Source organism: Hemitrygon akajei, chromosome 23 (genome assembly GCF_048418815.1).
Source record: "Hemitrygon akajei chromosome 23, sHemAka1.3, whole genome shotgun sequence".
In the NCBI taxonomy this organism is placed as follows: Eukaryota; Metazoa; Chordata; class Chondrichthyes; order Myliobatiformes; family Dasyatidae; genus Hemitrygon; species Hemitrygon akajei.
In genome coordinates, this window is record NC_133146.1 from 13,444,455 (window position 1) to 13,460,587 (window position 16,133).

The 16,133-nt window shown below is 45.3% G+C and overlaps 1 protein-coding gene across 3 annotated transcripts in view; it reads left to right on the top strand.

Moving 5' to 3' along the window:
* Positions 1–16,133, top strand: part of LOC140715164 (A-type potassium channel modulatory protein KCNIP2) — a 497,102-nt gene that overhangs the window by 354,359 nt on the left and 126,610 nt on the right. The window lies entirely within an intron of this gene.

Sequence of the window (16,133 nt, forward strand, 5' to 3'; positions counted from 1 at the left end):
CTGGATCCCCTCCATCTCCTCCCAACCTCTCACTATTCCCACTCTCCCCTCCTCCGCCTGCCCATCATCCCTCCTCACCTGGATCCCCTCCATCTCCTCCCAGCTTCTCACTATTCCCACTCTCCCCTCCTCCGCCTGCCCATTATCCCTCCTCACCTGGATCCCCTCCATCTCCTCCCAGCCTCTCACTATTCCCACTCTCCCCTCCTCCGCCTGCCCATTATCCCTCCTCACCTGGATCCACCCATCTACTCCAAGCCTCTCACTATTCCCACTCCCCTCCTCCACCTGCCCATCATCCCTCCTCACCTGGATCCCCTCCATCTCCTCATAGCCTCTCACTATTCCCACTCTCCCCTCCTCCACCTGCCCATCATCCCTCCTCACCTGGATCCCCTCCATCTCCTCCCAGCCTCTCACTATTCCCACTCTCCCCTCCTCCACCTGCCCATCATCCCTCCTCACCTGGATCCCCTCCATCTCCTCGTAGCCTCTCACTATTCCCACTCTCCCCTCCTCCGCCTGCCCATCATCCCTCCTCACCTGGATCCACCCATCTACTCCCAGCCTCTCACTATTCCCATTCTCCCCTCCTCCACCTGCCCATCATCCCTCCTCACCTGGATCCCCCCCATCTCCTCATAGCCTCTCACTATTCCCACTCTCCCCTCCTCCACCTGCCCATCATCCCTCCTCACCTGGATCCCCCCATCTCCTCCCAGCCTCTCGCTATTCCCACTCTTCCCTCCTCCACCTGCCCATCATCCCTCCTCACCTGGATCCCCTCCATCTTCTCATAGCCTCTCACTATTCCCACTCTCCCCTCCTCCACCTGCCCATCATCCCTCCTCACCTGGATCCCCTCCATCTCCTCCCAGCCTCTCACTATTCCCACTCTCCCCTCCTCCACCTGCCCATCATCCCTCCTCACCTGGATCCCCTCCATCTCCTCGTAGCCTCTCACTATTCCCACACTCCCCTCCTCCACCTGCCCATCATCCCTCCTCACCTGGATCCCCCCCATCTCCTCCAAGCCTCTCACTATTCCCACTCTCCCCTCCTCCACCTGCCCATCATCCCTCCTCACCTGGATCCCCCCATCTCCTCCCAGCTTCTCACTATTCCCACTCTCCCCTCCTCCACCTGCCCATCATCCCTCCTCACCTGGATCCCCTCCATCTCCTCCCAGCCTCTCACTATTCCCACTCTCCCCTCCTCCACCTGCCCATCATCCCTCCTCACCTGGATCCCCTCCATCTCCTCCCAGCCTCTCACTATTCCCACTCTCCCCTCCTCCACCTGCCCATCATCCCTCCTCCCCATCTCCCCCCAGCTCTTCTCCTCACCTCTTTACACGGGCTGTCTCCTCTCTTTGCTTTCAGTCCTGATGAAGAGGCTTCACTCAAAACATCAGCTGTCCACTTCCCACTGAAGATGTCTGACCTGTTGAGTTCCACCAACAGCTCATTTTTCTTCTATATTATGCTCAATTTTTTCATCAATATAGATTGTTTACACAGTGACTAACCCGTGCTGTCCCTACCCTGGGAGTGTGTGATGGGACAGTGTAGAGGGAGCTTCACTCTGTATCTAACCCGTGCTGTCCCTGTCCTGGGAGTGTGTGATGGAACAGTGTAGAGGGAGCTTCACTCTGTATCTAACCCGTGCTGTCCCTGTCCTGGGAGTGTGTGATGGGACAGCGTAGAGGGAGCTTCACTCTGTATCTAACCCGTGCTGTCCCTGTCCTGGGAGTGTGTGATGGGACAGTGTAGAGGGAGCTTCACTCTGTATCTAACCCGTGCTGTCCCTGTCCTGGGAGTGTGTGATGGGACAGCGTAGAGGGAGCTTCACTCTGTATCTAACCCGTGCTGTCCCTGTCCTGGGAGTGTGTGATGGGACAGCGTAGAGGGAGCTTCACTCTGTATCTAACCCGTGCTGTCCCTACCCTGGGATTGTGTGATGGGACAGTGTAGAGGGAGCTTCACTCTGTATCTAACCCGTGTTGTCCCTGTCCTGGGAGTGTGTGATGGGACAGTGTAGAGGGAGCTTCACTCTGTATCTAACCCGTGCTGTCCCTGTCCTGGGAGTGTGTGATGGGACAGTGTAGAGGGAGCTTCACTCTGTATCTAACCCGTGCTGTCCCTGTCCTGGGAGTGTGTGATGGGACAGTGTAGAGGGAGCTTCACTCTGTATCTAACCCGTGCTGCCCCTACCCTGGGAGTGTTATACTGGACAGTGCAGAGCAAGCTTCACTGAACTTCCATCCTTTCATTAAGCAGCCTTATTGAATTAAGAAGAGTAAATGGTATTTATTGATGTGATCTCGCTGGCTCAAACTGAGGGACCTTGTGGCTATCAGATGTAAACAGAATGATTTGGCAGGGCTTCCACCACAAGCATCCTGACCTTCACAATGACACTGAATGAGAGAGTAGATCTAATGGGACAAACTCACTTGTAGAGGTGGTATGGCGATCGATAGGTCTGATTTGTCATCATGGATGGTAAATTCCCTTGGAGCTGATAGTTCTCATTGATTACCATTGCCCTGTATTTCTTTCTGCAGAACAGCATAAACTGAGAGGGTCTCTGGGTGCTAGGCTTTCCCACGGATTCCCTTGTATTGGATGATAGAAGGTTGGTGGTGGTGTGGATAGTGTAAATATTTGCCGTAGATTACAATGGGACATTGACGAGACGAGGAGCTGGGCTAAGAAGGTGCAGATGGACTTCCGTCCAGAGAAGTGTGAAGTGGTAGGCTTCTGGAGGCCACACCTGAATGCAGAGTATATGGTTAACGGCAGGATCCCTACCAGCATTGAGAAACAGAGGGACTGTGGGGTCCACACGCCACACATGTTGATAGGGTGGTTAAGAAGACGTGATTTTTGGTCTTTATTAGTCAATGGACGCTGTCTAAGCCAGGCACCATTTTGGTGTCACGTACAAAATGCTGGAGAAATTCAGCAGGTCAGACAGCATCTGTGGAAAGAAATAAACCATCGACGTTTCGGGCTTCACCTTGGCACGAAATGTTGACTGCTTATCCCCCTCCGTAGATGCTGTCTGACCTGCTGAGATTTTGCATCATTTTGTTTGTGTGTTACTCTGGGTTTCCAGCAACTGCAGAATCTGTTGTGTTTATGGCACTGTGCAGGAAGTGTACAATTATGTTGACGCAAGATGCTGGAGGAACTCAGTGGATCAGGCAGCATCTGTGGAAGGAAACAGACAGTTGACGTTTCAGATACAACTCCCTGAACAAACCCACAGAGCTGCTCAGCATCCTGGTGTTTTGTTGTACAATTACGCAGTCGGATATGGGACCAGAACTGGCGGAGCACAAAAACCCTGAAGAAAGATGACAGCGACAGGGAGGGGAGTGGGCCACAGAGCAACTTGACACAACACTAATGTAGGATTATTGCTGGAGTCATGTGAGTAAGTCAGCATAGATTTGGTGGGCCGAAGGGCCTAGTTCATTGCTGTAACTCCCTGAGGCAAGTTCTCTGCAAATATATAGGGGAACCCGAAAGTCCAGTGTCTACAAATGCACAGGACCACTGGAGGCTGAAGAATATGCTCTGTCATGGAGTTAGAAGGCTGTGGGTGGGCTGTTGCTTGCTATGTTGGCCCCAAAATGCGTAGCAACGCTTGCGGGCTGTCCCCAAGACATCCTTGATGTGTTGGTTGTTCAACGCGAATGAGGCATTTCATTTTTTGTTTCCACGTACACGTGATAAATGAATCTGAATCTTCTGTGACTTTCAGGACAGAGATTTGCTGTGTTAAAAGTCAGAGTCACTGACATGTTCCATGAAGTCCGTTGTTTTGTGGCAACAATATAGTGCAGTACAATATAATTAATGAAACTATAAATTACAATAAGAAAATAGATAAATATATAAAAATTGCATTAAATAAGTAGTACAAATTGAAAGCAAAAATAGTGAGGTAGTGTTCATGGGTTGGTTCATTGTCCGTTCACTGAGCTGATGGCAGAGGGGAAGAAGCCGTTCCTAAATCTTTGAGTGTGTGCCTTCAGGCTCCTGTACCTCCTCCCTAATGGTAGCAATGAGTAGCGGGCATGTCCTGGGTGGTCAGAGAGCCCAGAGGGTGAAGGGTGTGTGATGCACCATCAATAACTCTCGGAGACGGGAGGCGAATGATAGGCTTTTATTAGCAGCAAGAGACCACCACACAACATCCTGGAGACTGAGGGAGGAGCAGTGCCTCCAATCGCCTTTATACAGGGGTCTGTGTGAGGAGCCACAGGAGCAGTCAGCGGAGGGGCGTGTCCAGACAGGTATATGTAGTTCACCACAGTGTGCAAGAGGAGTGAAAACATGCTGCCAGCAGTTGGAGTTCTAGATGAATACCAGTTAGAAAGTACAGGCAGTTTAACCACCAGTGCACTGGAAGTGCAGCCTGGGGACTGCAGTCTGCGCTAATGTTTCTAATTGATTCCATGTTGACACTCATCCTCTGAGCAACTCCTTGGCATCAACTGCGACAAGATGCTGGGGAGCAGCAGCGAGATGCTGGCAAGGATCCTGCTCTGTTCTAGACCCTTGGGTGGTAGGGACATTCTCGGCAGCTTTAGAGATAATGCAGATGTCTTTAAGGAGTAGTCCCCTTTCAGTGCGAGAAGTGTTGCTCCCTAAGCCACAGGACTCCAGGGCTGACTTTCAGGGCTGTCCTGACTTTCCCGGATAGACAGCCGAGAGGGTAGGTTTTGACACAGAGAGTGGTGGGTGCACTGCCAGAGGTGATGGTAGAGGCTGATACGTTAGGGACATTTCCAACACTGTTAGATATGCATGATGATGAAAGAAAAATGGAGAGCTATGTGGCAGGGAAGAGTTAGAATGACTGTAGAGTAGGTTAAAAGCTTGGTACATCGTGGGCTGAAGGGCCTGTACTGTGCTATATTGTTCTATGTTCTATCAATGGTGTTTCATTGTAAATTTCCAAATGATGGGGTAAACATTGAACGCCCCCAACACTGAAACACACCTACCAAACTTGTGCTTCCGATTCAGCTCCCTCACTACGATAACTACTACTACACAATTCTACACGTGACAATGGAACTGTTCAGGGAGCTAGAGTAGGGCCTGTATAAATAAACTGTGTAGAAAGCAAGGGGAGAGAGATCAGATAGAGGAAAGAATGGAGAATTGAAGTGCTAGGTGATTAGAAGTTTGTGGATTATACTTGAGCTGGTGTTCCACAAAAGAGACACCCATTATAGAAGTGATAGAAAAATACAGCAAGGAAACAGGCCATTCGGCCCATCTAGTCCATGCCAAACCATTTAAACTGCCTTCTCCCATCAACCTACACCTGGACCATAGCCCTCCATACTTCTGCCATCCATATACCTATCCGAACCTCTCTTAAACATTGAATTAGAGCTTGCATGCACCATGTGCACTGGTAGACCATTCCACACTCTCACCACCCTCTGAGTGCATAAGTTTCTGTTCATGTTCCCCTTAAACTTTTCATGTTTCACTTTGAAACAATGACCCCTGGTTGTAGTCCCACCCAACTCCAATGGGAAAAGCTTGCTTGCACTTACCCTATCTATATCCTTTATAATTTTAAATACCTGTACCAAATCTCCCCCAGTCTTCTATGTTCCAAGGAATAAAGTCCTAACTTGTAACACAGGTCCTCCAGTCCCAGCAACATCATTGTAAATTTTCTCTGCACTCTTTCAACCTTATTCACATCTTTCCTGTAGGTAGGTGACCAAAACTGCACATGATATTCCAAATTAGGCCCCACCAATGTCTGATACAACTTCAACATAACATCCCATCTCCTGTACTCAGTACATTGATTTATGAAGGCCAATGTGCCAAAGTTTTCTTTACAACCCTATCTACCTATAACGCCACTTTCAATTAATTCTGGACCTGTATTCCCAGATCCCTTTGATCTACCGCACCCCTCAGTGCATGGTGTGAGACCTACCCTGATTGGTCCTACTGAAGTGCAAAACCTCACACTTGTTTTCATTAAATTCCATGTGGGAATTTAACGTTAATTAAATTGTGGGAATTTAACGTTAATTAACGTTAAAATTGTACAAGGCATTAGTAAGGCTGAATTTGGAGTATTGTGTACAGTTCTGGTCACCGAATTATAGGAAAGATATCAACAAAATAGAGAGAGTACAGAGGAGATTTACTAGAATGTTACCTGGGTTTCAACACCTAGGTTACAGGGAAAGGTTGAACAAGTTAGGTCTTTATTCTTCGGAGCATAGAAGGTTGAGGGAGGACTTGATAGAGGTATTTAAAATAATGAGGGGGATAGATCAAGTTGACGTGGATAGGCTTTTTCCATTGAGAGTTGGGGAGATTCAAACAAGAGGACACGATTTGGGAGTTAGGGGGCAAAAGTTTAAGGGTAGCATGAGGGGGAATTTATTAACTCCGAGAGTGGCAGCTGTGTGGAATGAGCTTCCAGTAGAAGTGGTAGAGGCAGGTTCGGTATTGTCGTTTAAAGTAAAATTGGATAGGTATATGGACAGGAAAGGAATGGAGGGTTATGGGCTGAGTGCGGGCCAGTGGGACTAGGTGAGAGTAAGCGTCAGCATGGACTAGAAGGGCCGAGATGGCCTGCTTCCGTGCTGTAATTGTTATATGGTTATATATGGAATGCACGTGGTCTCTGCAGCGTAGAGAAAATTATAGTTGGAGTTAATACCCTAAAGTGAAAGAAATGCAACCAAAAATCTTCTCTTTTGATCAGTATGATCAATGAAGCATTGTGTTTCCACACAGAGGTCTCCCTATACGTTGGAAAGCTCAGCACCTTACCTCACACTACATTGATAGTGTTGCACTCCATTACAATCAGAATCAGGTTTATTATCACTGACATATGTCATGATGTTCGTTGCTTCATTATAAATTACAACAAGAATATATAAAATACAAACAAATACTCCAAATGAGAGCAAAATAGTGAGGTAGCATTCATGGGCCATTCAGAAATCTGATAGCTGAGGGGAAGAAGATGTTCCTGAAATGCTGAGTGTGTGTTTTCAGGCTCCTCCCTGATGCTAGTATTGAGAAAGGGGCATGTCCTGGGTGATGCAGTTCCTTAATGATGGATGCCACCTTCTTGAGGCATCGCCTTTTGAAGATGTCCTCTGCAGTTTTCCCAATACTATGCATTGTAGCTCTATACCAGACAGTGACCCAACCAGTCAGAGTGCTCTCCATGGTACATCTGTAGAAATTTGCTAGAGTCTTCTTGATATACAAACTCCTCATGCAACATAACTGCTGGTGTGCCTTCTTCATAACTTTTTCAATATGTTGGGCCCAGATCTTCTGAGATGTTGACACCCATGATTCATGAAATGTTCCCTGATTACCATCCCTCTGATGGTGTAGGACTTCCTCAGTATCACTCTTCAATCTGCTTCTCACTTGGTACCAACCTCAGCCCTCAGTGCTGTCCAATGTCATATTTCCATTTACCACACCAAGGAATCTGATCACTTCTCTCGAGCTAGGAGCCAAATTAGTACCAATTAGTTGCACTTTGCCTTGAGAAATTAATTAACATCTGTTGAATTTGTCTCATCGGCGACAGTGATGCATTTACTTTCAACTCTGTTGTATTTTTGGGCTCCAAGCTCACTTTTGAATCAACTGAGATGAGGCAGTAACAAACAGAATGACATAAGTTGTAGAACTGTGGGATACAAAAGGGGACCATTCAGCTCATTGCAACTATATCTGCTCTTCAAAATACCTTTCTAATTAGTCCTATTGCCCCGTACTTTCCTACAGATAAGTACTTATCTGTAGTACTGATCCCAGACCCTAATCGTTAATGGAGCAAATGTGTTCACAAAGCCTTTAAGTAAGTTCAAAGTTTAAAGTAAATTTACTTTTGAAGTATGTATATGTGACCATATACTATGCTGAGATTCGTTTTCTTGCAGGAACTTACAAAAAAAAGAAATACATTAGAATTTATGAAAAGCTATACAAGAAGCAAGACTGACAAACAACCAATGTGCAAAAGACCACAAACTGTGAAAATAAACAAATGGACAGATAGATAGATAGATACTGAGAACATGAGTTGTAGAGTCCTTGAAAGTGGGTCGGTAGATCGTAGAATCAGTGCAGAGTTGTGGTGAGTGAAATTATCCACGCCAGTTCCAGAGCCTGATGGTTATAGGGTAATAACTGAATCTGGTGATGTGGGACCTCCTTCCTGATGATAGTGGTGAGAAGAGAACGTGGCCTAGATGCTGGGGGTCTTATTTTGCTGGTGCCAGGTACAACAGTCTGTCTCTTGAGTAGGATAGGAACATCTGAATCAGAGGTGACAGGTTGTAGCATGGATACCAAGCTGGCTCCATCACAGGAGCTGGAGTTATGTCGAATTGAAAACAATGGAAGGGGATGTTCCACAAGGAACATTGCTGGGACCACCATCCTTCAACATTTGCATGAACCATTTGTATGTGGGAAACGGAATAATGAGAGATAAAAAATGAAAAGCATTAGCCAGGAGGTACAGGAGCCTTATGTCCCACAGCACCAGGTTCAGGAACAGTTATTACCCTTCAATTATCAGGCTCCTGAACCAGCGTGGATAACTTCACTCACCTCAACACTGAACTGATTCCACAATCTACGGACTCAACTTTCAAGGACTCTACAACTCATCTTCTCTGTATTATTTATTTACTTTTTTTTTGTGTTGTTTGTCTTCTTTTGCACATTGGTTGTTTGTCTGTCTGTATTTGTGTGTGGTTTTTCATTGGTTCTACTATGAAAGCCTGTAAGAAAATGAATCGCAAGTAATATATAGTAACATGTATGTACTTTGGTAATATATGTACTTTGAACTTTGAACCAGAGACATCATGGTAACCTTGTGTTGAACAAAGCTCTGTGAATGTTGTGATCTCTATAAAAGATGTTAAGATACAAAAACAAATGGCACTAGACTGTATCCAAGATAACCCTTCATCTTCCCAGACTGCAGTAGCTTAGAGAAAATTACAGGGACAATTCTTGTTCTGGCATATACATACAAGTACAGATATTGGTTTGGGGCAGAAGTGCTCTCAGAATTGGCTGTCAGGAACAAGCAACCACACCTCAGCAAGAGACATGTTCTACCCTTCGTTCTGCTCCTTCTTTGCCCACTCACACACCTCCCTCACTTCCTGTCCCCATTCCTCTTTCCTCTTCAAAGTCAAGTTTATTGTCATTCATGTATGCACAGGTGCGATGAAAAACTTACCTGCAGCATCATCACAGGCGTGTAGCATCCTGCAGGCAACATTCACAAGACAAACTATACACAGTTTTTACAAGAACACACAAGAAGAACAAAATCTTGAGCCTGGTGCTGCTGTTCTTCAGTCTTTCCTCAGCTGAGAGCAAGGAACAACCCGGGGTTATGACAATTTAAGCACGAGGCCGGATTGAAAAGGTCAGGGGGTGAGGGTCAGGGGTGAGGGTCAGGCCAGTGTTCAGCCCACTGCTCCATGAGGTTTACTCGTCTCTACACTGAATGGAGGCGGTGGCTGCAACCCATGGGCTAACATTCGGCTGCAGTGACGACTGGCTTCATGGTTGTGGACTCACTTTTGTGAACTTCAGTTTGCTTGTTGCTCTTTGCACAATTTGTTTTTTTCTTCACATTTAGAGATTGACGGTCTTTTTTAATGCGTTTAATTGAGTTCCTTTGTGGCTGCCAGTAAGGAGACAAATCTCAAGATTGTATATAGTATACATACTTTGAAAATAAATGTACTTTGACTTTGAAACCTTGTCAGCAATGAGCCCACTTAACCATTCCGCCATACTCTTCCCCCCTAAGTTCCTTTTCTATCTCCACCCCATCAGCCTCTTATCCATTCCCTGTCAGTCAATTTCTTCTCCCCTACCTCCTGTATCTCTCCTACTTTCTCCCACCAACATCTCTACCTGCATGTTCAAACAAAACCGAAGTCTGCTCTCAGACACAGGGTCCAGGTGAAGTAGATGATAGCAGGGGTCAAGGTCCCTTTGTGACAAGGTCCCTCTGTTACCTGTGTACTGCTGGAAATCAGACCCAGGCTCAGGCACCCAAAGAGCTATACAAACACATGAAGTAGACTTGCCTTTCTACCCCATGAATCTGCTCAGTAAACTAAAACACCTATCACCCGTCAGCTCCTGCTCCCACTTTTGAGATTGTGGTTGAGAGGGAAAATAAATCAGCCATGATTGAATGACAGAGGAGATTCAATGGGCTGAATGGCCTTATTGTGCTCCGATGTCTTATGATGTCTTAGTCAGAGGCTTTTTCCCAGGGCTGAAATGGTTGCCACAAGAGGACACAGGTTTAAGTTGCTGGGGAGTAGGTACAGAGGAGATGTCAGGGGTAAGTTTTTTACTCAGAGTGGTGAGTGCATGAAATGGGCTGCCAGCAACGGTGGTGGAGGTGGATACGATAGGGTCTTTTAAGAGGCTTTTAGATAGGTACGTGGAGCTTAGTAAAATAGAGGTCTATAGGTAACCCTAGTAATTTCTAAGGTAGGGATGTGTTTGGCACAACTCTGTGGGCCGAAGGGCCTGTATTGTGCTGTAGGTTTTCTATGTTTTTCTATGTTTCTATGATCTTTTTATATCGGCAATCTCCCCTCTAACCTTCGGTCCAGATGATGGCCTAGAACCGAAACATGACTATCCATTTCATTCCACAGATGTTGGCCAACCCATTGTGTTCCTCCAACATCTTATGTGCTGCTCAATAAAGTCAACTGATCTGATTCTAACCTCAGCTCTGCACTACTGCCTTCTCCTAGTAACCTTTCACCCTTTGCTCATTAAGAATCCATCAGTCACTACCTTACAGAGGCACAGTAGAGAGCATCCTAACAGGATGCATCAGTGCTTGGTATGGAAACCGCACTGTGGCCAGACAAGAAGGCTCTACAACAGGTGGTCAAAACTGTCCAGCGCATCACCGGCACCAGTCCACCCGCCATCAAGAACATTTGTACAAGGAGGTGCCGGGAAAGGGCCAGTAACATCATGAAGGATCCCACCCACCCTGCTCATGGACTGTTTGTCCCACTCCCATCAGGGAGGAGGCTATGTAACATCCACGCCAGGACCACCAGACTCAAAAAACAGTTACTTTCCCCAAGCAGTGAGGCTGATCAACACCTCCACCCACTAACCCACCTTTCCACAACACCCCCACCACCACTACTTTAACATTTCTTGTCAGAATCATACAGACACTCCTTTGCCTTGCGTTACTTTGTGGGCGTACAATCAATCAATGTATAAAAGCTGTTCTATGTATTTAGATTTATTGTGTTTTTATGATTGTTATTATTCTGTTTTCTATCTGATTGTGCATTTATGTGCTGCATCAGATCCAGAGTAACAATTATTTCATTCTCCATTACACTTGTGTACAGGAAATGATATCAAACAATCTTTAATCTTGAAAAACACTGAAAGACTTCACTTCCATTATCCTCTAAGGAGCAGAGTTCCTAAAGCTTTCAATCCTTGCGGAGGGGAAAATTTCATCTTATTGCCATCCAAGATTAGCAAACCATTATACAAAGTTCAAAGTAAATTTATTATCAAAGTGCGTATGTATCACCAAATACTACACTGAGATTCAATTTCTTGCAGGGAGTCATGGTTAAATACAAAGAAACACAATAGAACCAATAATGAACTGCACATAAATAAAAGTGGACAAACAACCGATGTGCAAAATGCAATGAACTGTGTAAATACAAAAAGAACGAATAATCATAGTAAGTAAGTAAATAAATAATATTGAGAACACGAGTTGTAGAGTCCTTGAAAGTGAGTCCGTAGGTTGTGGAATCTGTACAGTGTTGGGGTGAGTAAAGTTATCGACGCCAGTCAGGAGCCTAATGGTTGAGGGGTATTAACTGTTCATGAACCTGGTGGTGTGGGAATAGAGGCTTCTGTACCTCCTGCCTGATGGTAGTAGCAAGAAGAGAGCATGGCCTGGATGGTGGGGGTCTTTGATAATAGAATTGATATATTATTTATTTATTTATCTCCTGTTGTTGTTCGGTCGGTTAGTTGAGTACGACTCTTCGTGACCTCATGGACCATGGGGTCCATAGGGTTTTCATGGACCAGGCCTTTCTTCTGCACAGATACTGCTGCTGCCCAGGTTGGGACCCAGCTGGGTTTGAACTCAGCACCATCTACCTTGAAGTCCACAACACCACCAGCTGGCCCTATGCATTACTTATAAACTTTAGTTCAAGCTTCTCTCCACATTCATCACGTCAAGACCTCTCAGGATTTGTGCATATTTGAATCAAGTGCCCTCTTGCTCTTCTGAACTGTAACAGATCCAGGTCCGACCTGTCCAACCTTTCTTCAAGGTATGACCTACCCATTTCCTATTAGTTCTCTGAACTAATTCTAACACTTTGACATTCTTCATCACATCAGGAGACCAGTAGTCTCCACATTAGAACATTTCACATACACTCAGTGGCCTAATAAAGTGGGCACTTTATTTTTGTGGTCTTCTGCTGCTGTAGGTTGTAGATCAAACTTCAAGGTTTGATCTGTTGGGTTCAGAGATACTCCTCTGCACACCACTGTTGTAATGTGTAGTGATTTGAATTACTGTCACCTTGAGCCAGTCTGGCCATTCTCCTCCGACCTCTCTCATTAACAAGGTATTTTTGCCCACAGATTTGCCGATCACTGATTTTTTTTTTGTTTTTCACAGCATTCACTGTAAACTCTAGAGATTGTTGCACATAAAAATCCTAGATCTGTAGTTTCTGAAATACTCAAACCACCCCATCTGGCACCAACATTCATTCCATGGTCAAAGTCATTTATTTCACATTTCTTCCCCATTCTAATGTTTGGTCTGAAACACAATTGAACCTCCTGACCATGTCTGCCTGCTTTTATGCTATGAGTTGCTGTCACATGACAGGGTGATTAAATATTTGCATTAATAATTATGGGTACGTAATAAAGTGGTTACTGAGTGTAGAACATAGAACAGTTCAAACCCTTTGGCTCATAATATTGTGCTGACTTTTTAATGTACTCTGAGATCAATCTACCCCTTCCCTCCCACATAGCCTTCCATTTTTCTTTCAGATTAGGTCACACTCGAGCTGTCGCTATGATCTCAGATATACAACATGCACCCTGTGTGCTACAGTACGATCCCAGGCTGTAAGAGAGGATCATGGTGTGGCAGCAGCCAGGCTGTCCAGTCAGTGTATGGGCAGGGTTTCAGTGTATTAGCTATCGATACTCACTGCTGTTCTATTGGAAATAAGCATCACTATGTAATCTACTGACTCCCTGGCCACACGGAATATAGTACAGTACAGCACAGTACAGGCCCTTCAGCCCATGATGTTGTGCTAACCTTTTAATCTACTCTAACATCAATCTAACCCTTCCTTATAGTCCTCCACTTTCTTTCATCTATGTACCTATCTAAGAGTCTCTTAAATATCCTTAATATATCTGCCTGTACCACCACCCCTGGCAAGGGGTTCCACGCACCTACCACTCTATGTAATAAGCCTAACTCTGACATCCTCCTATACTTTCCTTAAAATTATGCCCCCCTTGTATTATCCATTTCCACCCTGGGAAACCGTCCCTGGCTAGCCATTCTATCTATGCCTCATCATCTTGTACACCTCTATCAAGTCATCTCTCATCCTCCTTTGCTCCAAAGTGAAAAGGCCTAGCTCACTCAACCTATCCTCATAAGACATGTTCTCTAATCTAGGTATGTCTCCTCCACACCCTCTCCAAATCTTCTACATCCTTCCTATGAAGAGGCGACCAGAATTGAACACAATATTCCAAGTGTAGTCTAACCAGGGTTTTATAGATCTCCAACATTACCCAATTGCTCTTGAATTCAATCCTAAGTTCAAAGTAAATTTATTATCAAAGTACCTGTATGTCACTGTACACAACCCTAAGATTCATTTTCTTGTGGACATACTTCGTAAATTCATAATAGAATAATAACCATTATCAAATCAAGACCTCACAACCTGGGTGAGCAACCAGTGTGCAAAAGACAACAAGTTGCAAATACAAAAAAAAGAAATAATGATAATAAATTTAAAAATCCATAAATATCAAGAACTCGAGGAGAAGAAACTTGAAAGTGAGTCCATAGGTTATGGCAGGGGTGTCAAACTCATTTTAGGTCACGGGCCGGATTGAGCAAAATGCAGCTTCATGCGGGCCGGATCAGTCGGACGCGTGCGAACACAGCTTTCGTTGCCTCCGTTTTTTCAGCCTGCTCTCATGTGTCTCAGTCTCTGCTATAACTACAAAGTGTTTCACTTTACAAATTCCATTTCTTATGAAGAAGACTGCCGAGCAAGACTGCCGAATAAACACTAAAAACCCTGAAAACCTGGTACCTGAATAAACTCAGCATTAGCCATATCATACGCCATAGGCGCTTCGATTACTGGGGCCAGCTTTAATAGTAATTAGATATTATCTCGCGGGCCAAAGATAATTCCACCGCGGGCCGGATTTGGCCCGCGGGCCTTGAGTTTGACATATATGGGTTATGGGAACAGTTCAATCATGGGACAAGCGAAGTTGTGTGAAACTACTCCTTTTGGTTCAAGAGCCTGATGTTTGAGGGGTGATAACTGTTCCTGAATTGGTGGTGTGGGTCCTGAGGCTCCTGTACCTTCTTTCCAATGACAGCAGCAACCAATGAAGGCCAACACTCCATAAGCCTACTTAAACACCTTATCAACTTGTGTGACAACTTTGAGGGATCTATGGACATGAACCCCAAGATCCCTCTGTTCCTCCACACTGTTGAGAATCCTACTATAAACCTTGTATCCCGCCTTCGAGTTCAACCTAAGTATAGCACTTAACACCATAGAACCATACATAGAACATTACAGCACAGAAACAGGCCTTTTGGCCCTTCTTGGCTGTGCCGAACCATTTTTCTGCCTAGTCCCACTGACCCTCACCTGGGCCATATCCCTCCAAACCCCTCTCATCCATATACCTGTCCAAGTTTTTCTTAAATGTCAAAAGTGAGCCCGCATTCACCACTTCATCTGGCAGCTCAGTCCACACTCCCGTCACTCTCTGCGTGAAGAAGCCCCCCCCCCCCCCCAATGTTCCATTTAAACTTTTCCCCCTTCACCCTTAACCCATGTCCTCTGGGTTTTTTTCTCCCCTAGCCTCAGTGGAAAAAGCCTGCTTGCATTCACTCTATCTATACCCATCATAATTTTATACACCTCTATCAAATCACCCCTCATTCTTCTATGCTCCAAGGAATAAAGTCCTAACCTGTTCAACCTTTCTCTGTAACTCAGTTTCTCAAGCCCCGGCAACATCCTTGTAAACCTTCTCTGCACTCTTTCAACCTTATTAATATCCTTCCTGTAATTAGGTGACCAAATCTGCACATAATACTCCAAATTCAGTCTCACCAATGTCTTATACAACCTCACAAAATGCTGGTGGAACACAGCAGGCCAGGCAGCATCTATAGGACGTTTCAGGCCAAGACCCTTCATCAGGACCCGAAACGTCGACAGTGCTTCTTCCTATAGATGCTGCCTGGCCTGCTGCATTCCACCAGCATTTTGTGTGTGTTGTTTAAAATTTCCAGCATCTGCAGATTTCCTGGTGTTTGCTCTTATACAACCTCACCATTACATTTCAACTCTTATACTCAATGCTTTGATTTATAAAGGCCAATGTAGCAAAAGCTCTCTTTACAACCCTATCTACTTGTGACGCCACTTTTAGGGAATTATGTATTTGTACTCCCAGATCCCTCTGTTCTACTGCACTCTTCTGGATTTAACTCAATTTGCCACTCTCAGCCCAATGTCCCATTGTAACCACCTTCCATACTATCCAACAACTCCACCAGCCTTCTTGTCTTCTGTCTTTCTCCCAGACCACAACTAATAACTGGTAGCAACTCATGAGAATATTCATCACATGATCTCTTGCTCACACCTCCCCAAACAATGTTCTAGACCCCAACAACAACCCCCTCTCCTTGCCTTCCCAAAGCCAATCGGAAAGCAAGTA